The sequence below is a fragment of the Microtus oregoni genome, unplaced genomic scaffold (genome assembly GCF_018167655.1).
Source record: "Microtus oregoni isolate MIOR12 unplaced genomic scaffold, Mior012 000052F_000, whole genome shotgun sequence".
Lineage (NCBI taxonomy): Eukaryota > Metazoa > Chordata > Mammalia > Rodentia > Cricetidae > Microtus > Microtus oregoni.
Window position 1 is genome coordinate 5193248 of NW_024543812.1, and position 22896 is coordinate 5216143.

Consider the following 22896-nt stretch of genomic DNA (forward strand, 5'->3'; position numbering starts at 1 on the left):
TGAAAATATACCTCAAAAATTCAATGAATATGATGCTATTTATATATTAACTATTTAATCTCAGTATGGTTACATTTGAAAGATTTAACTTGAACATTTGCAACCATTATTTTTAAATTGTATTATTTAGATTTTGTTTTTAGGACATACAGTTCTACTGTACAAACATAAAATATGAAGATTTAAGACATGTTAATTCTTCTCTTTACAGATTAAAGTGGGACAAAGCTGTGCCTGTCTTTGTTTTTCTTTTTTTCAGTCAGATTTCTTTAACTTCTTACCAGAAGAAACTATCAGAATCTCAAATGATTATAATACTGACACATTTTTTTCCCTCTCATCTGTGCAAGAGAATCCTTTTGGATCTCAGGCCCAGAGACAAGTATTTTCATATTTTAAAACAAGATTTTGTCTTGGTTTTTCTTTTAAATGATCCTGATTTCTTCTTATGCTCTGACTGAGAAGAATCTGAGAACAGTAGGAGGCCCATTCAGCGTCTTATTCTTATACATCATAACCCTCCCACACAATAATAATATTAAACCAGTTAAAATTAGTCATTATGCAAAATGGGAATGTATTTTAATTCATTAAGATATTAAATCATTCTAAAGGTTGAAACATTACATTTAATAAGAAACCATTTTCAACAAATATTATACCTGTTTTAAAATCAAAAATGTAAAATTCCCTAAAAATCTAATGCTCTATTTATCTTTAATAAACTCTAAAGATTATCTTTCTCACATGCTCATTGCTGCTTTTAAATATTCTAACTGGATAGATTCTTTTACAAGAAAAGTATATGCAATTGCTGATATCCCTTATGTGGTACCAGATTTTCTCTAAAATGTGATTTATGGAGTTCACACTGTGTGCTGAACACTCAAAGACATTCTGGTGCACATGTTAAGAAAATCTACAAGTCTTCCTGAAGGCCAAGCATGTACACTGGGACAAAAGGCTGGAGCTAATGGACAAGTCATAAGCTACCAAATCTGCTTTAAGGCCACCAAGATATCAGGAAACACAAGATACACATTTAAAATAAGATTTAATGCCTACCATTGGGGAATTTTATAACAAAATAGGACAGGTGATTTATGTATCTTTGTAAAGAATATAAGAGGTCAGGATCAAAACAGAAAAAGATCAATAAAAACACTGGACTAGTATTTTTCTTTTCTGGAGAAAGCTCTTGGAAAAGAGGGACACCAGAAAGAGTCTAAAGTTTAAAAGGCTAGGGAAATTATGAAACTTGGAGATGAAGACAGCAGTGAACATACATAGAAAAGTGAAGAGAATGGTAAGGCAAGCTTAATTTATCTTTTGATGCTTCTGAAAGGAAGATGAGATTTGAATTCAATTCATGGAAGGTGCATTAAAGCAAAACAAAGATTATGGTTTGATTAATATTTCCATGAAGAAGCCTGATAAAGTATTTTAGGTGCATTTCTAAAGTTAACCTTTGTAAATACTGAGGAAGATTTTTATATCTGTGGAAGGAAATCGAGGTTTATGGAGTTCTAGTGCCGATCACAGTGATCGAATGAGTATGGGTAAAGGTCAACTAGTTCAGTAAGAGTCAGCACAAGGATGATATTAAAGACTAGGCACTGAAGAGTCAGCATACAGAAATTTAAAATTTAGCTATGTCATTCACCAGTTCTGTGTCCTTGAACAAGTCATTTAATGTCTCAGGATGCAATTTTCTTCATCCGATACAAGTGGCAATGATCATCTTTACCTTAGAGAATGGTTATATGGACTAGTAAGTTAATATTTGAAAAATTAAATATTTGTTATACAAAACTAAATGTGACAAAAGTGTCACTTGAAACCATTTCTATTTGAGTCTCAACTCTTGTTTTTTCCAATCTATTACTGGGTCTTACTGCTTTAACAGAATCAGTGAATCACCTAGAAGAAAATCGTCAACTGAACATTGGGTAGAAAGTGTACTTACCTGGCAGGGGAGATACCATGATCACGAAGGTTGTTTTCCCAGGGCAAGGCTTATCCATTGCACTCCGGATGTGCTGACCCCTGGGATTTCCCCAAATGCAGGAAACTCGACTGCATAATTTGTGCTGGTGGGGGACTGCGTTCTCGCTCTCCCCTGTAAAAAATAAAATTAAAAAAGAAAGAAAGAAAGTGTACTATGGTCCAAGAACTGTTGTGACCACTTAGAACTAAGAAAGTAAGTTTCTGCAATTATCTTCTAGAAAGAAGTTGAAGATGAGAAATCTGTTTGTATATTCAACCACTGGCAGGGCTATCTATAAACTGAGCATGCAGATTGATCATTTAGAGAGCCATATTTAGTAACACACTCATCACTTATCATCAGAAGATCTTTAGCATGAAAATATTCTGACTCCAAGGGAAAGGCATAAGGTAAATGGCTAAGGAGAAATTTGTAGCACTTTAGCTATGAGAATAGTAAAACTAAGGTCATTTGGAGAGGAATTTCAGGCTTCTCTGGTATTTACAAAGGTCAGCTGGGTCTGAGTTGGTTAAATACAGACTTTCTTAAAACGTAACTTATACAATCACTTACAAGGGCTCAAGTTTAGATGTTCACTGCACTTAGTTTAGTGTCCTGCTGCCTTGGTAGTTAGCAGCATTATGAATCATTATTTTTATAAGACAGAAGCTAGTTATTATTTTTATAACCCAAGCTAGCACTGAATTTATAGCAATCCTCTTGACCCTGCTCTCCAAATGATGGGACTATAGGGGTGTGCCACCTCTATGAATCATTTTTGAAGAAGGGATTCTGTTTAGTTTTTGTTTTTAATCTTGTACCAAGATTTCTAAGTTAGATAACCCCTGCTGGGTCCATGGCACCTGTGACTCAACTGACCTGCCACATAGTCTAACCTAAGGCACAACTATTTCTAATAGTTCCCCTATTTTATGACTACCCTGCAACCTCTTATTTATGTGCCTTAGTATGTTGTCCTCTCCTATGAGATCTTGAAGAAAATGAAATTTTAATTCCTTTGGCTTAAAGTAGTTTTAATTTACATCTTATATAACCTTTTAAGGAGTTCAGAGTGTGTATACACAAGGAAAACAATGTCTCCAGTGCTAAAGTGGTGAAAATCAGAAAGGTGGCAGATGTCTGTTCAGAGCATAGCCTGTTATTATTTCCACAGCATGTTGCTGATGCACGTAGTTAGGTGCTTTTTACAGTGTGAGAAGAGTAATTGGGTTTCTGTAAGGTAGGGAAAAATGACTTGGTATGGTTTGAGCATACTTCTTAAGGGTACACTTGTGGACTTAAAAAAATATAAAAACCCAAACTTTCCACTACCCCTGCTCCCTCAGAATAACTTCAAGTGAAGCAAAATTTCACTCAAAAGTAAATTCCCTAAAACAAAAGGAAAAACGGAGTAATATTTTTTTGCATTAATATTATGAAGAACAAGACTCATTTTAAAGAGAAGGGAGCTTAGAAAAGTTGACACAGTAATTTAGAGCAGGGGTGGAAATGATGAAATCTTGATTCACAGGATTAGGATATTTCCATTACATTCTATTGCATAATTGTAAATGAAAAAGTTTCAAAAAGCCTTTGAGAATTTTTATTAAATGGTACCTAGATAAGCTTTCATAGTTATTCATAACAAAGCTCCTTAAACAGTAAATTAGAAAGGTCTTATCATGGCAACTTTGTACAAGCAAAAACTCCCCTAACACCCATTCAGAGATTTCTTTCTTTCTTTATTTTTATTTATTTATTAAAGATTTCTGCCTCCTCCCCGCCACCGCCTCCCATTTCCCTCCCTCTCCCCCCCCCCCGATCAAGTCCCCCTCCCTCATCAGCCCGAAGAGCAATCAGGGTTCCCTGATCTGTGGGAAGTCCAAGGACCGCCCACCTCCATCCATGCAAGATTTCGATCAAACACTTGTCAGGTGCATAGGAGGGGCTCATTGTCAAACATTATAGCTTCTTTTGAAGCCCAAAGCATTCAGTACCTAGAGTCCCTAAACTACTTCTCAATCCTCCATTTATATCTGACCCACTAACTAAAGGCCTCACTCAGAATGAACAACAACAAAAAAAAATAGTTGTACTGAGAACATTGCTTTTTTTGGTGCATTTGGTCTTTTGGCACTAAAAACAAATTATTTACTGAAGGTCTATGAAAACCCTGGTGGGATCAAAAAGTCTAGACTGAATCTTTGGCTCAACACCAGAGCTTATGTTCATATTTTAAAATAAAAATACTCAGCACATAGCTTACTAACCACTAGTCTAATAAAATCCCAATAATGGCAAGCAGTGCAAAAGTCCTAAGCTTATGGGAAAGGAGGAATCTGACACTCATTGGATTGGCTGCTTTGTTCCCTCAAACAGGAAAGGGGTGGGGAGTTAAGCACCAAATTTCTCATTTAGTTTGAAGACTGGTCAAATGGCTATAGATTCAGAAGCCCTTGTGAAATAACAGTTAAATTATGATGAGTCACAACAGAGAACTTCTTCATGACTTGAAAACTTGTAGCATTATAATTTTTGTACCATGTTAATTTATTCTAGTAACTTTAAGTTTATTGAACACTATTTATTAGACACAATCAAACCTGATTTTCAACATAAAATTCATAACCTTTAAATAATGACTTAGGCCTCAGGGTTAATCCATTTAATAGACAAATAAATAATTCTTTATACTTTTAGTTATCCCAAGGACGGGTAGATTAAAACTTGTAAAGGGGAGGCTCAGCAGTAGAAAATAGGCTGCTCTTCTGGAAGACCCAGATACAATATTCAGCATCCACATGGTGGCTCATAATCTTTTGTAACTCCAGTTCTGGAGAATCCAACACTCTAGTCTGATTTCCATGTGCATAGACATATATGCAGGCAAGGTACCCATATTCTTAAAATTATTTTGAAATAAAAACAATTATAGTATGCTTTTTAAAAATAACAAGCTCTTTTCTTCAGTGGCATAGCCACTGAAAAGTTGCCCGTTCTCCAATAATCCTAATTAAACTCAGTGAATCTTAAACACACAGACAAAAATGATATAAAAACGGAAGGGGAACGTCTTGGAAAGAGGTGTTTTAGCAGAAAGGGGTGGAGGAATGAGAAGATAATGGGAGAAATTATTAAAGTTAATTGTATACACTTATGAAACTGTCAAAGAATAAGTACACTAACTAAATTAACTTATTAAAAAGCCTTGTTTCATGTTGCCAAAGGCTATTTTCTTCCTCTAACTATTCTCCTTAAATCTGTTAACTTGAACAACATTGACCCTTTGACCAGATGAAAATTCAAAGTCCATGTTTCCAAAACTTGCTTTAAAGACCTTAGCTGTGATTTGCACAATTTAAGGGAAGCCTATAGATCAAACTTATTTTTGGATCAAACTTTAAATGAATTTCTACAGCCTTATAAATTGCATAAATAAGTTTCATCTACAGCCAATAGTTTATATTATTTTAAATTTCTCTCAGATGGGTAATATGCCAAAGTTGTAACATACTTTGAAAGAAGTACATATCAGATGTAAATACCAATAATTGTGCTTCCAGACTACAAAAGAATCTGGCAACTTATTTTCTAACTATACTAGAAATTGTTTTTAAATTTTAACCGATGTTACTAAAACTATGAAAATAAAGTCAATTAAAATAAAAATACATTTCTTTTTAATTTTTGAAAGAGTCTAGAAGTCTGGATAAAAGACTTTCATTTAATTAATTTATTTATTTTTGCCTATGGTAATTACTAGCAAGAACAGAGTTTAGGATTAAAATATGGATTATAACTTTATTGTCCTCAGAAATAAAGAAAAGGCCTAATTCACTCATAGCTATTATACAGAAAGATATTTTCTCAACATTTTTGTTCATAATTTTTTCTGGAGTGTAACATTTGTCTTCCAAAGGTTTAAGTTAACACACACAGGAAATAATTTCTCATTTATTTTCTTTTCTTTTCCCAGGCCTCTGGTAAACTTGGGAGGACACATTATACTACATGGAAATAAAGTGATTCCCAAATGAAAAAAAAAACTGTTTTGAATGCTGACTAAATTCCACAGCAGATTAAAATAATTAGCTCATTAACTCATTCATTCATTCATGTAACAAATATTTATTAAACACTATGTGAAACTCTGACTCTAATTCTCAAGGAGTTCAGACTCAAGTGGTGCAGAAAGTAATACATAAAACAAATATTAATGAAGAGCTGTAAATGTAAAAGGAAACTGTGCAGAGTGCACTTAAAATAGAAGAAAAATAAAAAGGTGGTCATGAGCAAGATCCAGTGAAAGGTATACAGAACTAGACCCAGAAGTTTGAATTGAGTAGTATCAACTGTAAATATTGGACAAAAGAACAATAGATTGAATGTAATTTATAGGACAGGCTTGAATTCAATAATGGGCAAGAGGGTTTCAAACTCCACATTAAGGAAACATGGTAGTGTAGCTTTAAAGAGAGTTGTGACATGTTCATGTTTATATTCAGAAATTGCATTTTCTTAGAATTGGTAGACTAGGGTGGAAAGAAACTAGAAGTAAGAATAATCATTTAAAAGAAGAACTGGAACACTGAAATATCAGAGATGTAAGTTCTGATGAGCAAGAGAGGCAAGGAATGAGAGAACCACTTGTCAGTGATCTTTGCAACATAGAAAGGGGTAGAGTTAAAACCTTGGTTCCTTGTATGTGATTATCATATAGGATATTCATATACATTTAACTTAATTTTTATGTAATTGATGAAAGCTTGTCAAGAAAAGTATTGACTAATTTGATCAAGCCTTATTTTTATGAAATTCCAAATTGCCTATGAGAAACAGATACTTTCTCTTAATAAACAGTTAAGGATTTTTAGATAAAATTATTTCTTCATAATGACTAGAAAACATTATGAAACATCTAGAAAAGTACTAATTAAGAAGTGTGCTAACAGTTCTTTTACATATTGATTATTAGCTAATATTCTATCTGGAATGTGGACATGTACTTGGTTAGTATGTGAAAGTGTAAATTTTTATAAAATATGGAAAACACAAAGCATAAAAATTTATTATAAAACTTAGATAATTTAATGAGGATGAACAATATAGTTTGGATGTCAGTGATATATTACACATATCAATTGTTAGGAAACAAATATTTAATTACAGATTTAGAGTTTAGTTACAACTTACCTTTAATTTTTAATTTTGTTAAAGAGACATGTACATTTCATACTGAAAGGAGTATTCCATAGGCCTCGGGGTCGATTACATTGCTCTACTAAAAAAAAATGTCTATAACATATTCATTATATATACTATGCCAATTTCTAAATGTCTAGACTTTGGTAATCATGTGAATCCTGAATGGATGAACCAGATGGGATTGAGATTCTTATAAAGGTCAGGGGTAGGGGAGGTGAGGGTAACCGGTGCCTAGGACTATATTGCTCTCAGTTTGGCTTTTAATCACAGCTGCAGAGCTCCATAAGGAACTGATGTCATAGCCATTTGCTCATTTCTTCAAATGATATTTATTAGGTGCTTCATCTTTTGTGGTATGATGCTTGGCACTGGGCACATAATGGTAAATAAAAGAAAAAAAATCCGCTCTTACAGTTTTTTTGTCTAGAGAGCACATGAAGTACAATGTGTAGAATGCTAGGGTATGGTTAACTATGGATAGGAAAGTCCCAAGATGTGGTGGTGGTGGTGGTGGTGGTGGTGGTGTGTGTGTGTATTTGGACATGTGTAAGTGGGTATGGGGTGGGGAAGAGTGTTGGAGACAATGTCAGACAAAGACAGAGAAAGAAAGTGAAAAATAAGCAAAATATGTCCATCTAAGATTTGCCTAAATATTAACACATCCTCTTAGTCATCTATGAAAGGAAACAGAATAAAGGGGCAGGAAAAAGAATTGCAGAAGTCACACCTCTTTGTAGAAAGCTTCTTAATTTCCTCCACACAGGAAGTGACTCTTGAATAATTACAGCTCTGTAAAAACTTCTTTCAACTGTGAATAACTTCTTTCAAAATATGTGTATATTCTTTCTTGACCCTTAAAAATAAAGAAAATCTCATACATTAAAAGTTACTTTCTTCTTTCAGATAAATTCAAAAATATCTTTACTCATTCTGCTTAAACACTATAACAAAATACATTTACCAGAGTGCTATACAAAGACTGGGGTAAGAGGGATGGGTGGGATGATGACAGTAACTTTTTCAGGCTTCCTTTTGTGTTATTTATGCTTCTTTTTCTTCAGTGTTGCCTTCTAAGTAATCAGCTTCATCCTGTACTGAGCCAGAAAGATGCTGATTACAAACAAGTCAGGGTAATTTACCCTTTTGACCTTCCTTGAGCTCTTATAAATCTCTTCACTGCTAGGAGGCCAGGGTTTTTTTCTTCCCTCGGCAACAAAGAGCCTGCTTTATAAGCTGCCGCACACAGCAGCAGAAAGGAAACAGTGAAAACTGTTTATGAAACAGGCTTGGGGAGAGGGATTGTGACCTTGATCTTTCTGTTTCCATTTTCCCAGTGATAGTTGCAGTAACCATGCCAAAAGCAACATCGATGACAAATTGGAATGCAATTATCTTTTGAGTATAAACTGGAGAGGTAGGAGTAGTTGATTGTGAAGGTTCCTTCAAACTCTACCATTCCATTATTAAATATGTCTCAAACATAGTAAGTTTAAAAGAAAATTGAATTAAGGTGATAAATTAAGCTGATGTATAAGAAGCACCCTGGTAGATATAACCATTTACAAATCACAAAGATGGAAGGTCTCTTCCGAATTCATTTTCAAAGAAGGAGGGTTATGCCTAAGTTATGTTATATAAAAATGCAAAGCCTGTCTACCACATTAGCCAAGTGAGGAGTGTTCTGTTCTTCCAGAGACAATTAGGAGACAGGCAAATCATTTTTGCCTTCTCTTTTGGTGCTGGAGGTTGAATACAAGACCTTGAACCTACTTGATAAATATTCTACTACCAAACTGCATCTCAGTCCTCCATTATTAAAATTCTATAAGCACAGTAACATTTAATTTACAATTGCATGACCATTTACAGGACTCCTTATATTCAAGATGAGGGAGAAAAGGTTTTCTGAAGTCTGTGTGATTTTAATCTGCTGGTACTTGCTTCCACAGTCTGCTTAGGATACTATTAAATAGAGTCCCTTTTCTCTGTCTATTATTCATAAGCACTACCTTATTTGCTTCCAATATTTCTTTTTTCTCTTCCTGTATTAATTTTTACATGTAAAGGTAAATTACCTTACAACTGAATTGATTCTTTTTATGATTTGACCATGGAGTAAACATGTTGAGCAACTATGTATGTTTGATTCTTTTAATGACTCCAATATGGACATAGGCCATAGTTCAATCTATAAATAATAGTAATTACATAACATTTTGTTTGTACAATAAAAATATTATTTCTTTGTTTGTATTAATTCATGTTGTACTCAGTATTACATGAGTAAGAACGTGTATATGACTCTGGCCTAAATGGGATATTTTCATTAAATACCTCTCCTCAGAGTTCTGGGAACTCTGATGACAGACAAGGAGGCAGCAAGAGTTTGAGCTGGAGGGGATGGAGGACACCAGGAAAACAAGGCCTTCTAAATCAGCATGATCGTCGTACATATGAACTCACAGAGAATGAGACAGTATGCATAGGGCCTCCATGAGTCTGCACTAGATGGGGTACTAGAACTGAAAGAGAACTAGACACATGTCCCCATCCCTATTCTAGAGGCAATCTCCACTTGATACATACTTGTAAATGAAAATTTCGATCCTCCAAGGGAGTCTCACTGAAGAAACAAAGTATTTTTAAGGGTCCTTTGCATATATAGTATGGCTTTTACATTAGTGTTTTAATGGGATTCCTGAGTGTGAGAATAAGTGAGTCTCTGTTTATTGTGCCTTCTCTTGAGATCTTTCATTCTGTTTGTTTGTTAAATTCTGATGTGTTAATTTTTATTTCATCTTATATTTTATTATACAAAAAGAATTGAATAAGAGTGATAACCTGGTGATTTGAGAGAAATCTTAATTGTAGTGACACAGTTTCTTGTACTAATAAACTATCAACCCACTCCCCCAAAAGAATGTGTGTATTTGTATACATGTGCTTTGTATAAGCATGCACGCCATTTTGTTTTAGCCATTGTGGGTTCTATTTGTGGTAACTATAGTGGCCTGTGTTTTATTTTTCATTTTTTCTCTGCTTTTCAATTTACTTGAGAATTTCTTACATGAATACATTGTATTTGTTTCATTCAACCGCTACCTCTTCCCCATCTCTTCCTCCAATTCATAACTTCTATAATTATGTTTATGTCAGATATCACACCCTTATAGAGAGGTAGACAGAAACTGTAAGTTCAAATAGTGTCCTAATTTGCATATATTTAGGGTTTATCACTTAAGATTTTGATCTCATCCCCCCAAAAACTAGTTGTCCATCACTTAGTAGTCATTAACTACCAGTAGTTCTTCCTGTCAGAGAGGAGCTTTGTTAAGATTTCTCCATCCATGTGTCATGAATATTTAGTCTGGAGCTCTGAAGAATAAAGATAAATTACTTTATTGTTTAATTTTGTATCTTTTATCATGGTATTCAGACTTGGCTTTTATGTCTTAACCATTTATTTCACGAATTCAAACAACCACAAACCCTTCAAAATATTACTTTGCTCTACGTTATTGGGGAAAAGATTCTTGGAGTTTCAACTGGCACAGAAATTTTGTTGTTTTCATTTTCAACTCAGGGAGAGAGATGGCTGAACATGAGACTCATTTTAGAGCCAATATGAAAACCTTTCCTCCCTCTAGTACCTGATAGCTGACTCTGAAAGCCTTTCATTTGCCCAGATATTTATCCAGAAAAACATAGGGATATAGTGCTTCAGGATCTTCATAGGTCTGTAAGATCCTGCAACAAAGGAACCATGCTTTTTATTTTCTGGGAAGAATTTTTGGTGTCCTACATGCTGCCTTTCTTATGGATTTACTGACATTCAAAACAAAAAACAAAACCAGAAAACAATAAAATTAAATTGTTTTTTTTTTTACAGTATCTGGAGGAATGGCTCAGTGGTAAGGAGCTCTTGTTCATCTTACAGAAGACCCGGATTTGACTCTGAGCATCCACATGGTGGTTTATGACTGTCTATAATACCACCAGTTCCAGGGGATTCCATACTTTCTTCTGATTTTCATGGGCATCAAGCACATACATAGTTCATTTATATATACATGCAGGCAGACCATTCACACATAAAAAATAAGATGAACAACTCTAAGAAAATTATGTAAAAACATTTTTAAAATCTCATGCTTGATGATGTTTGGTATCTATGCACAGGCTATTAAAATCAAGCCTGCTGGGAAAGTGAGAGAAAACTGAACATTATTTTATGAGATACAAATGACCTCTAACATCGTCTCAGACATTTTTACACATTTTACAAAATGGATTTGGCTCTCTGCTTTGACAAACAGAGCATGAATGTCCAGTCTTTCTGACAGGAACTCTTATGAAATAACAGCGGTTCCTTGATCAAATGATTTTTTCTAAATATGATTATATTTCTCCTCCCCTACCCTTTTCCTGAGTATAAATGACTTTGTGATCTATATCAGACTTCACATGTTCCACTATTCCACAAAGTTAGAAATTCAGCACAGTCGAAGTGATTGCAAGATTTGGTCTTCATTTGTGTGTGAATGTGTCTTTATTCCAAAAAGCTCCCCATTCAGTGGTACTGAACTTTGGTGAGAAGCCACACTAGAATGGGAAGCTGGCAGTGTTAAGTGGTAGCATCTTGCAGGCAACATTGTGACATTTGCTTTTTCTTAACAGTATCCATAAAAATACTGAGATTAAATTTGGTTTGCCTTTTATTATTTCTGACACACTGTGCTAGCTTTTCATCACAGAAATTTTGTATGAGCACATTGGACGTGGGAATGGGCTGCCAACAGATGAAATAAAAATACTTTCATCCGTTTTACTGCCACCTCCAAGAATCAGATGAAAATACTTGCAGGCCAGGGCTCAAATATACATAGTATGTCAACTGAGGTGCTTAGTTTAAATATAGCCAAAACAGACAGGCACAGTTTAGTCTGAAATTTTTGGTTGCTTCAGAAGAAAGTAAATACATATTTTAATTTTCTACAAGAGAGCAGAAATGTATTCAACATTATCTTGTTAATTTCAAACCATTGTAGAGAAGTGTTTGTTTGTGTTTGTTCATACTCAGTATAGACAGAAACGCAGCATGCTTGGAACCAGTTCCACAGGAGTCATTAAAAGGCATGCTGAGAATACGTGCTAAGAATAAGACACAATTCTTGTTGCCTGTTCTCTGATAAAACTCATTATGGGAAGTGATTTCAAAGTAAAAGATATAACATATTCAGTCCTCTGGGAAGAGAAAAAAGCTGATTGGCAAGGGTCTTCCTATTCCTGTCTTTGATGATTATACCTTTGGCTACAATTGGAAGAGGACATATTAGAAGCAGGGATGTACAATGAGAGGAAAACAGAATCAGGGGTGGGAAATGGTATTTTCACAGTTCATTGGCCATCATTACTATACATTTTTTTTTATTGAGAAAAGAAAAAAAAACATAAACAAAAAAACAAGTTTCCACCTCCTCCCAGCCTCCCATTTCCCTCCCCCTCCTCCCACCCTTCTCCCCCTCCTCCCACCTTTCTCCCCCTCCCCCCCACTCTTCTCCCCCTCCCTCTCCAGTCCACAGAACAGTCCGGGTTCCCTGCCCTGTGGTAAGTCCTAGGACCTCCCCCCTCCGTCCATATCTAGGAAGGTGAACATCCAAACTGGCTAGGCTCCCACAAAGCCAGCACATTAAGTAGGATCAAAACCCCGTGCCATTGTCCTTGGCGTCTCATCAGCCCTCATTGTTCGCCATGTTCAGAGAGTCCGGTTTTTTCCCATGCTTTTTCGGTCACAGTCCAGCTGGCCTTGGTGAGCTCCCAGTAGATCAGCTCCACTCTCTCAGTGGGTGGGTGCACGCCTCGTGGTCCCGACTTCTTTGTTCATGTTCTCCCTCCTTCTGCTCCTCATTGGGATCTTGGGAGCTCAGTCCAGTGCTCCTGTGTGGGTCTCTGTCTCTGTCTCCATCCATCACCAGATGAAGGTTCTATGATGATATGCAAGATATTCGTCAGTATTGCTCTAGGATAGGGTCATTTCAGGTTCCCCATCCTCAGCTGCCCAAGGAACTAACTGGGAACCTCATCTTGGGCACTTGGGAGCCCATCTAGGGTCAAGTATCTTGCCAACCCTAAAGTGGCTCCCTTAACTAAGAATTATGGTTCCGTGCTCCCCTATCCACCCTTCCTTTATCCCAATTCTCCTGTTTCCCCAAGTTCCCCCTCCTTCCCTTCTACCTTTTCTATCCCCATCTTCCCTTACCCCCATCCCACCCCACCCCCAAGATCCCAATTTTCTCCCCGGCAATTTGGTCTACTTCCCTTAGCCAAGAGGATAACTGTATGTTTTTCCTTGGGTTCACCTTCTTACTTAGCTTCTTTAGGTTCACCTATTGTAGACTCCCTGGCCCTTATTTATGGCTAGAAACCAATTATGAGCGAGTACATCCCATGTTCATCTTTTTGGGTCTGGGAGACCTCACTCAGGACAGTGTTTTCTATTTCCATCCATTTGCATTCAAAATTCGAGAAGTCATTGTTTTTTACCTCAGCGTAGTACTCTAGCGTGTATATATTCCATACTTTCTTCATCCATTCTTCCATTGAAGGGCATCTAGGTTGTTTCCAGGTTCTGGCTATTACAAATAATACTGCTATGAACATAGTTGAACAAATGCTTTTGTCATATGATAGAGCATCTCTTGGGTATATTCCCAGCAGTGGTATTGCTGGGTCCAGGGGTAGGTTGATCCCGAATTTCCTGAGAAACCGAAACACTGACTTCCACAGTGGTTGCACAAGATTGCATTCCCACCAGCAATGGATGAGGGTACCTGTTCCTCCACAGCCTCTCCAGCAAAGGTTATCCTTGGTGTTTTTGACTTTAGCCATTCTGACAGGTGTAAGATGATATCTCAAAGTTGTTTTGATTTGCATTTCCCTGATTGCTAAGGAAGTTGAGCATGACCTTAAGTGTCTTTTGGCCATTTGAACTTCTTCTGCTGAGAATTCTCTGTTCAGATCAGTGCCCCATTTTTTAATTGGGTTAATTAGCATTTTGAAGTCTAGTTTCTTGAGTTCTCTATATATTTTGGAGATTAGACCTTTGTCTGTTGCGGGGTTGGTGAAGATCTTCTCCCAGTCAGTAGGTTGCCTTTGTGTCTTAGTGACAATGTCCTTTGCTTTACAGAATCTTCTCAGTTTAAGTAGGTCCCATTTATTCAATGTTGCCCTTAATGTCTGTGCTGCTGGGGTTATACATAGGAAGCGATCACCTGTGCCCATCTCTTGTAGGGTATTTCCCACTTTCTCTTCTATCAGGTTCAGTGTGTTCGGGCTGTTATTGAGGTCTTTAATCCATTTGGACTTGAGTTTTGTGCACGGTGATAGATATGGGTCTATTTTCATTCTTCTACAGGTTGACATCCAGTTGTGCCAGCACCATTTGTTGAAGATGCTTTCTTTCTTCCATTGTATACTTTTAGTTCCTTTATCGAAAATGAGGTGTTCATAGGTTTGTGGGATAATATCCGGGTCTTCTATACGATTCCATTGGTCGACTTCTCTGTTTTTATGTCAGTACCACACTGTTTTCATTACTGTAGCTCTGTAATAGAGTTTGAAGTCAGGGATGGTAATGCCTCCAGAAGATCCTTTATTGTATAGGATTGTTTTGGCTATCCTGGTGTTTTGTTTTTCCATATAAAGTTGATTATTGTCCTCTCCAGATCTGTGAAGAATTTTGATTGGACCTTGATGGGGATTGCATTGAATCTATAAATTGTCTTTGGTAGAATTGCCATTTTTCTATGTTGATCCTCCCAATCCAAGAGCAAGGGAGGTCCATCCATTTTTTGGTATCCTCTTCAATTTCTTTCTTCAATGCCTTAAAGTTCTTTTTTTTTTTTAAAGTAGAATGACTTGTTTTTATTTTCACAATTAAAAAAGTTTTAAAACAGCAGGGAACAATTAGGGCCTTGACTTAAAACGAAATTAATCATGCTTTGATAACTTTTTTTTTTTATTGCGAAAAGAAGAAAAAAAAACATAAACAAAAAAACAAGTTTCCACCACCTCCCAGCCTCCCATTTCCCTTCCCCTCCTCCCACCCTTCTCCCCCTCCTCCCACCCTTCTCCCCCTCCTCCCACCCTTCTCCCACTCCCCCCACTCCTCTCCCCCCCTCCCTCTCCAGTCCACAGAGCAGTCCGGGTTCCCTGCCCTGTGGTAAGTCCTAGGTCCTCCCCCCTCCGTCCATATCTAGGAAGGTGAACATCCAAACTGGCTAGGCTCCCACAAAGCCAGCACATTAAGTAGGATCAAAACCCCCTGCCATTGTCCTTGGTGTCTCATCAGCCCTCATTGTTCGCCATGTTCAGAAAGTCCGGTTTTATCCCATGCTTTTTCGGTCACAGTCCAGCTGGCCTTGGTGAGCTCCCAGTAGATCAGCTCCACTGTCTCAGTGGGTGGATGCACGCCTCGTGGTCCCGAATTCTTTGCTCATGTTCTCCCTCCTTCTGCTCCTCCTTGGGACCTTGGGAGCTCAGTCCAGTGCTTCTGTGTGGGTCTCTGTCTCTATCTCTATCCATCACCAGATGAAGATTCTATGATGATATGCAAGATATTCGTCAGTATTGCTCTAGGATAGGGTCATTTCAGGTTCCCCATCCTCAGCTGCCCAAGGAACAAACTGGGAACCTCATCTTGGGCACTAGGGAGCCCCTCTAGGGTCAAGTCTCTTGCCCACCCTAAACTGGCTCCCTTAACTAAGAATTGTGGTTCCGTGCTCCCCTATCCACCTTTCCTTTATCCCAATTCTCCTGTTTCCCAGGTCCCCCCTCCTTCCCTTCTACCTTTTCTCTCACTATCTCCCTTTACCCTCATCCCACCCCATCCCCAAGATCCCATTTTCTCCCCGGAAATTTGGTCTACTTCCCTTAGCCAAGAGGACAACTATATGTTTTTCCTTGGGTTCACCTTCTTACTTAGCTTCTTTGGGATCACCAATTGTAGACTCCGTGGTCCTTATTTATGGCTAGAAACCAATTATGAGTGAGTACATCCCATATTCATCTTTTTGGTTCTGGGACACCTCACTCCGGATAGTGTTTTCTATTTCCATCCATTTGCATGCAAAATTCGAGAAGTCATTGTTTTTTACCGCAGCGTAGTACTCTAGCGTGTATATATTCCATACTTTCTTCATCCATTCTTCCATTGAAGGGCATCTAGGTTGTTTCCAGGTTCTGGCTATTACAAATAATACTGCTATGAACATAGTTGAACAAATGCTTTTGTCATTTGATAAAGCATCTCTTGGGTATATTCCCAAGAGTGGTATTGCTGGGTCCAGGGGTAAGTTGATCCCGAATTTCCTGAGAAACCGAAACACTGACTTCCACAGTGGTTGCACAAGATTGCATTCCCACCAGCAATGGATGAGGGTACCCGTTCCTCCACAGCCTCTCCAGCAAAGGTTATCCTTGGTGTTTTTGACTTTAGCCATTCTGACAGGTGTAAGATGATATCTCAAAATTGTTTTGATTTGCATTTCCCTGATTGCTAAGGTAGTTGAACACGACCTTAAGTGTCTTTTGGCCATTTGAACTTCTTCTGTTGAGAATTCTCTGTTCAGTTCAGTGCCCCAATTTTTAATTGGGTTAATTAGCATTTTAAAGTCTAGTTTCTTGAGTTCTCTATATATTTTGGAGATCAGACCTTTGTCTGTTGTGGGGTTGGTGAAAATCTTCTCCCAGTCAGTAGGTTGCCTTTGTGTCTTAGTGACCATGTCCTTTGCTTTACAGAAGCTTCTCAGTTTAAGTAGGTCCCATTTATTCAATGTTGCCCTTAATGTCTGTGCTTCTGGGGTTATACATAGGAAGCGATCTCCTGTGCCCATCTCTTGTAGGGTATTTCCCACTTTCTCTTCTATCAGGTTCGGTGTGTTCGGGCTGATATTGAGGTCTTTAATCCATTTGGACTTGAGTTTTGTGCACGGTGAGAGATATGGGTCTATTTTCATTCTTCTACAGGTTGACATCCAGTTGTGCCAGCAACATTTGTTGAAGATGCTTTCTTTCTTCCATTGTATACTTTTAGCTCCTTTATCGAAAATGAGGTGTTCATAGGTTTGTGGGATAAAATCCGGGTCTTCTATACGATTCCATTGGTCGACTTCTCTGTTTTTATGCCAGTACCACACTGTTTTCATTACTGTAGCTCTGTAATAGAGTTTGAAGTCAGGGATGGTAATGCCTCCAGAAGATCCTTTATTGTATAGGATTGTTTTGGCTATCCTGGGTTTTTTGTTTTTCCATATAAAGTTGATTATTGTCTTCTCCAGATCTGTGAAGAATTTTGATGGGATCTTGATGGGGATTGCATTGAATCTATAAATTGCCTTAGGTAGAATTGCCATTTTTACTATGTTGATCCTCCCAATCCAAGAGCAAGGGAGGTCCATCCATTTTTTGGTATCCTCTTCAATTTCTTTCTTCAATGCCTTAAAGTTCTTGTCAAATAAATCTTTCACTTCCTTGGTTAGATTTACCCCAAGATATTTTATGCTGTTTGTGGCTATCATGAATGGTGAAGCTTCTCTGATTTCCCTCTCTGCTTCCATATCCTTTGTGTATAAGAGGGCGACTGATTTTTTGGAGTTGATCTTGTATCCTGCCACATTACTAAAGCTGTTTATCAGCTGTATAAGTTCTTTGGTGGAGTTTTGGGGGTCGCTTAAGTACACTATCATATCATCTGCAAATAACGAAAGTTTAACTTCTTCCTTTCCAATTCGAATCCCCTTGATCCCATTATGTTGTCTTATTGCTATTGCTAGAACTTCAAGTACTATATTGAAGAGGTATGGCGAGAGTGGACAGCCTTTCCGTGTTCCTGAGTTAAGTGGGATGGCTTTGAGTTTCTCTCCGTTTAATTGGATGTTAGCTGTCGGTTTGCTTTATATTGCTTTTATTATATTTAGGTATGACCCTTGTATCCCTGATCTCTCTAAGACTATTAACATAAATGGATGTTTAATTTTGTCAAATGCTTTTTCAGCATCTAATGAAATGATCATATGGTTTTTTTTCTTTCAGTTTATTTATACGGTGGATTACATTGATAGATTTTCGTATGTTGAACCAGCCCTGCATCTGAGGAATGAAGCCTACTTGATCATAATGGATAATTTTTCGGATGTGTTCTTGGATTCGGTTTGCCAGTATTTTGTTGAGGATTTTTGCGTCGATATTCATGAGTGAGATTGGCCTGTAGTTCTCTTTCCTGGTTGAGTCTTTGAGTGGTTTTTGTATCAGAGTAATTGTGGCTTCATAAAAGGAATTTGGTAATGACCCTTCGGTTTCTATATTGTGGAATACATTAAGGAGTATAGGTATTAGGTCTTCTTGGAAGTTCTGGTTGAATTCTGCATTGAAACCATCTGGTCCTGGGCTTTTTTTGGTAGGGAGGTTTTTGATAACAGCTTCTAATTCTTCGCGACTGACAGGTCTGTTTAGATTGTTCACCTGGTCCTGGTTTAATTTTGGTAAATGGTATTTATCTAAGAAAGTGTCCATTTCTTTTACATTTTCCAGTTTTGTGGCATACAGGCTTTTGTAGTAAGATCTAATGACTCTCTGAATTTCCTCTGTGTCTGTGGTTATGTCCCCCTTTTCATTTCTGATCTTATTAAATTGCGTGTTCTCTCTCTTTCGTTTGATTAGTTTGGATAGGGGTTTATCAATCTTGTTGATTTTCTCCAGGAATCAGCTTTTTGTTTCATTGATTCTTTGGATTGTTTTCTGTGTTTCTATTTTGTTGATTTCAGCCCTCAGTTTGATTATTTCCAGTCTTCTACTCCTCCTAGGTGAGTCTGCTTCTTTTTTTTCTAGAGCTTTCAAGTGGGCTGTTAAGTCTCCAATATGTGCTGTCTCTGTTTTCTTTAGGTGGGCACTTAGTGCTATGAACTTTCCTCTCAGGACTGCTTTCATAGTGTCCCATAAGTTCGAGTATGTTGTTTCTTTATTTTCATTGAATTCAAGGAAGACTTTAATTTCTTTCTTTATTTCTTCCTTAATCCAGGTATGGTTCAGTAGTTGACTGTTCAGTTTCCATGAATTTGTAGGCTTTCCGGGGGTAGCATTGTTGTTGAATTCTAACTTTAATCCATGGTGATCTGATAAGACACAGGTGGTTACTAATATTTTTTTTGTAACTGTGTAAGTTAGCTCTGTTTCCGAGTATGTGGTCAATTTTCGAGAAGGTTCCATGAGCTGCAGAGAAGAAGGTATATTCTTTCCTCTCTGGGTGGAATAATCTATAGATGTCTGTTAAGTCCATTTGCTTTATTACCTCCATTAATTCTCTTATTTCTCTGTTAGGTTTCTGTCTGATTGACCTGTCCATTGGTGAGAGAGGAGTGTTGAAGTCTCCTACTATTAGTGTGTGTGGTTTGATGGCTGCCTTGAGTTTTAGTAATGTTTCTTTTACGTACGTGGGTGCTTTTATATTCGGGGCATAGATATTCAGGATTGAGACTTCATCCTCATGAATTGTTCCTGTTATGAGTATAAAATGTGCCTCTCCATCTCTTCTGATTGATTTAAGTTTGAAGTCAACTTTGTTAGAAATTAGTATGGCCACACCTGCTTGTTTCTTAGGTCCATTTGCTTGATAAGCCTTTTCCCAGCCCTTTACTCTGAGTAGATGCCTGTCTTTGTGGTTGAGGTGTGTTTCTTGTAGACAGCAGAATGTTGGATCCTGTTTTCTTATCCAATCTCTTAGCCTGTGCCTTTTTATAGGTGAGTTGAGCCCATTGATATTAAGTGATATTAATGACCAGTGGTTGTTAACTCAGGTCACTTTTTTAGTAGTAGGGTTTGTGTGTTTTCCTTCTTTGATTTGCGCTGGTGAAGGGTCTCTAGATGTCTGAGTTATTGTGGTCATCGTTGGACTCCTTGGTTAGTGATTTTCCTTCTATTATTTTCTGTAAGGCTGGATTTGTGGTTACGTATTGTTTAAATTTGTTTTTATCCTGGGAAATTTTGTTTTCTCCATTTATAGTGAATGAAAGTTTGGCTGGATATAGTAGTCTGGGCTTGCATCCGTGGTCTCTTAGTTTTTGGAGTACATCTATCCAGGACCTTCTGGCTTTCATGGTTTCCATAGAGAAGTCAGGTGTAAGTCTGATAGGTTTACCTTTATAAGTAACTTGGCCTTTTTCCTTTGCGGCTCTTAATATTCTTTCTTTATTCTGTATATTTTGTGTTTTGAATATTATATGGCGAGGGGATGTTTTCTTTTGATCCAGCCTATTTGGTGTTCTGTATGCTTCTTGAACCTTCATAGGTACATCTGTCTTCAGGTTGGGAAAGTTTTCTTCTATAATTTTATTAAGTATATTTTCTGTACCGTTGAGCTGCACTTCTTCTCCTTCTTCTACTCCAATTATTCTTAGGTTTGGTCTTTTTATTGTGTCCCATTTTTCCTGAATGTTTTGTGATGAGAGTTTGTTGGACTTACTGTTTTCTTTGATCAGAGCGTTTATTTTCTCTATGTTATCCTCAGAATCTGAGATTCTTTCTTCTATCTCTTGTATTCTGTTGGTTATGCTTGATTCTGTAGTCTTTTCGTTTACCTAGATTTTCCATGTCCAGCCGGCCCTCTGTTTGTGTTTTCTTCTTTGCCTCCATTTCAGTTTTCAAGTCTTGAACTGTTTCCATTATCTGCTTGATTGTTTTTCCTTGGTTTCCTTGGGTATCATTCACTGATTTACTCAATTCCTCGAACTTTCTGTTATACTTCTCATCCATTTCTATAAGGGCGTTTTTTATATGCTGTTTAAGGGTGTTAATCACTTTCATGAAGTCAGTTTTTTCTACTTCGTCTTGATTAAGTTGTTCATGTCCTCCTGTTGTGAGGTCACTGGCTTCTGGTGGTTTCGTGTTGTTTTTCAGATTGTTGCGAGAATTCCTGCATTGGCGTCTGCCCATCTCTTCCTCCCAATACTCCCCTATGGATCTTCTTTTACAGGATCAGGTCTTCTTGCCCACTGATGTACCTTCCCAGTGATGTCACTCCCCAGAGATGTTTCTCCACAATGATGTTTCACTTAGGGCCCAGATCGAAACTCTGTGCTGCTTGGTTAGCTCGCGAACAAAGGGACCACCCTGCGTGCTGCAGGCAGGCTATGGGGACAAAGGAGCTACTGCCCCCCACTTTGCCCTCCTGGTTCAGGTTCGGTCCCAGCGCCCTAGCAGGCTGAGCAGGGAGGCGCTATGCCGCCAAAGAAGGGAGCGAGGGAGGGAGGCAGGGAGTGGGGAGATCTGGATGTAAGCTGGGTGGGATAGGAAGAGAGAGGAGGTATGGGCAGTATAGCCCCTGTAGGATGGCCAGGAAGTATGGGCGGGCTGAGGTGTGTTCCCGGCTGCCGCAGCACTCACTCACCACAATGATGTTTCACTCGGTGCCCAGATCGAAACTCCGCGCTGCTTGGTTAGCTCGCGAACAAAGGGCCCACCATGCTCGCTGAGGGCAGGCTATGGGAACAAAGGAGCTACCGCCCACCCATTTGTCCTCCCGGTTTGGGTTCGGTCCCAGCACCCTAGCAGGCTGAGCAGGGAGGCGCTATGCCGCCAAAGAAGGTAGGGCATTACTATACATTTTATACAGCCCATGACAATACTATGTAGTCTGGATTTTTGCTTTTTTAAGTTTTTTCATTTGCAACCTAATACAATGAAAAATCTTTGTGATATCAAAATACATATTAGAATCTTAGTTTTACAGCTTCCTCTGTGATTGAGCATGTTTGTTTCTGTATTATGTTCTTTAAGTTTAGATACACTAGTAGTGCCTCAGAGTGACAGAAGGTTTAACTTAATTAATAGAGAAGTGCTTCCAATAAGATTGGATAAAGTGTGGTATATATATATATATATATATATATATATATATATACACACACATATATATATATACATACACACACACACACACACATATATATATATATATATATATTAGAGTATACTCAACAAGAAAAAACAATGACAACTTAAATTTTGCATGCAAATGAATGGAAATAGAAAACACTATCCTGAGTGAGGTAACCCTGACACAAAAAGATGAACATGGGATGTACTCACTCATAATTGGTTTCTAGCCATAAATAAAGGACATTGAGCCTATAATTCATGATACTAGAGAAGCTAAATAAGAAGGTGAACCCAAAGAAAAACATATAGTTATCCTCCTGGATATTGGAAATAGACAAGATTTCCGGGCAAAAATTGGGAACTTGGGGGCGGGGGTGGGATTGGGGTAAGGGGAGATGGGGAGAGAAAAGTGAGAAGGGGAGGATGGGTAGAGCTTGGGGGAATGGGACGGTTGGGATTGAGGAAGGGTGGATATGGGAGCAAGGAAGTATATATCTTAATTAAGGGAGCCATTTTAGGGTTGGCAAGAGACTTGACTCTAGAGGGGCTCCCAGGTGTCCATGGTGATGTCCCCAATTAGTTCCTTGGGCAGCTGAGGAGAGGGAGCCTAAAATGGTCCGATCCTACAGCCATACTGATGAATATCTTGCATATCACCATAGAACCTTCATCTGGCGATGAATGGAGATAAAGACAAAGACCCACACTGGAGCACTGGACTGAGCTCCCACGGTCCAAATGAGGAGCAGAAGGAGGGAGAACATGAGCAAGGA

General features: G+C 37.9%; 1 non-coding gene and 1 pseudogene across 1 annotated transcript; one reads left to right on the forward strand and one right to left on the reverse strand.

The window, feature by feature from the left end:
* The first annotated feature begins 1958 nt into the window (after nucleotides 1-1958).
* On the forward strand, nucleotides 1959-2122 carry LOC121437349. Its single transcript, XR_005972959.1, has one exon. It is a non-coding gene; the product is annotated as a U1 spliceosomal RNA (small nuclear RNA).
* Nucleotides 2123-5466: 3344 nt separating this feature from the next.
* Nucleotides 5467-5563, reverse strand: LOC121437350 (annotated as a pseudogene).
* Between the last annotated feature and the right edge of the window lie 17333 nt (nucleotides 5564-22896).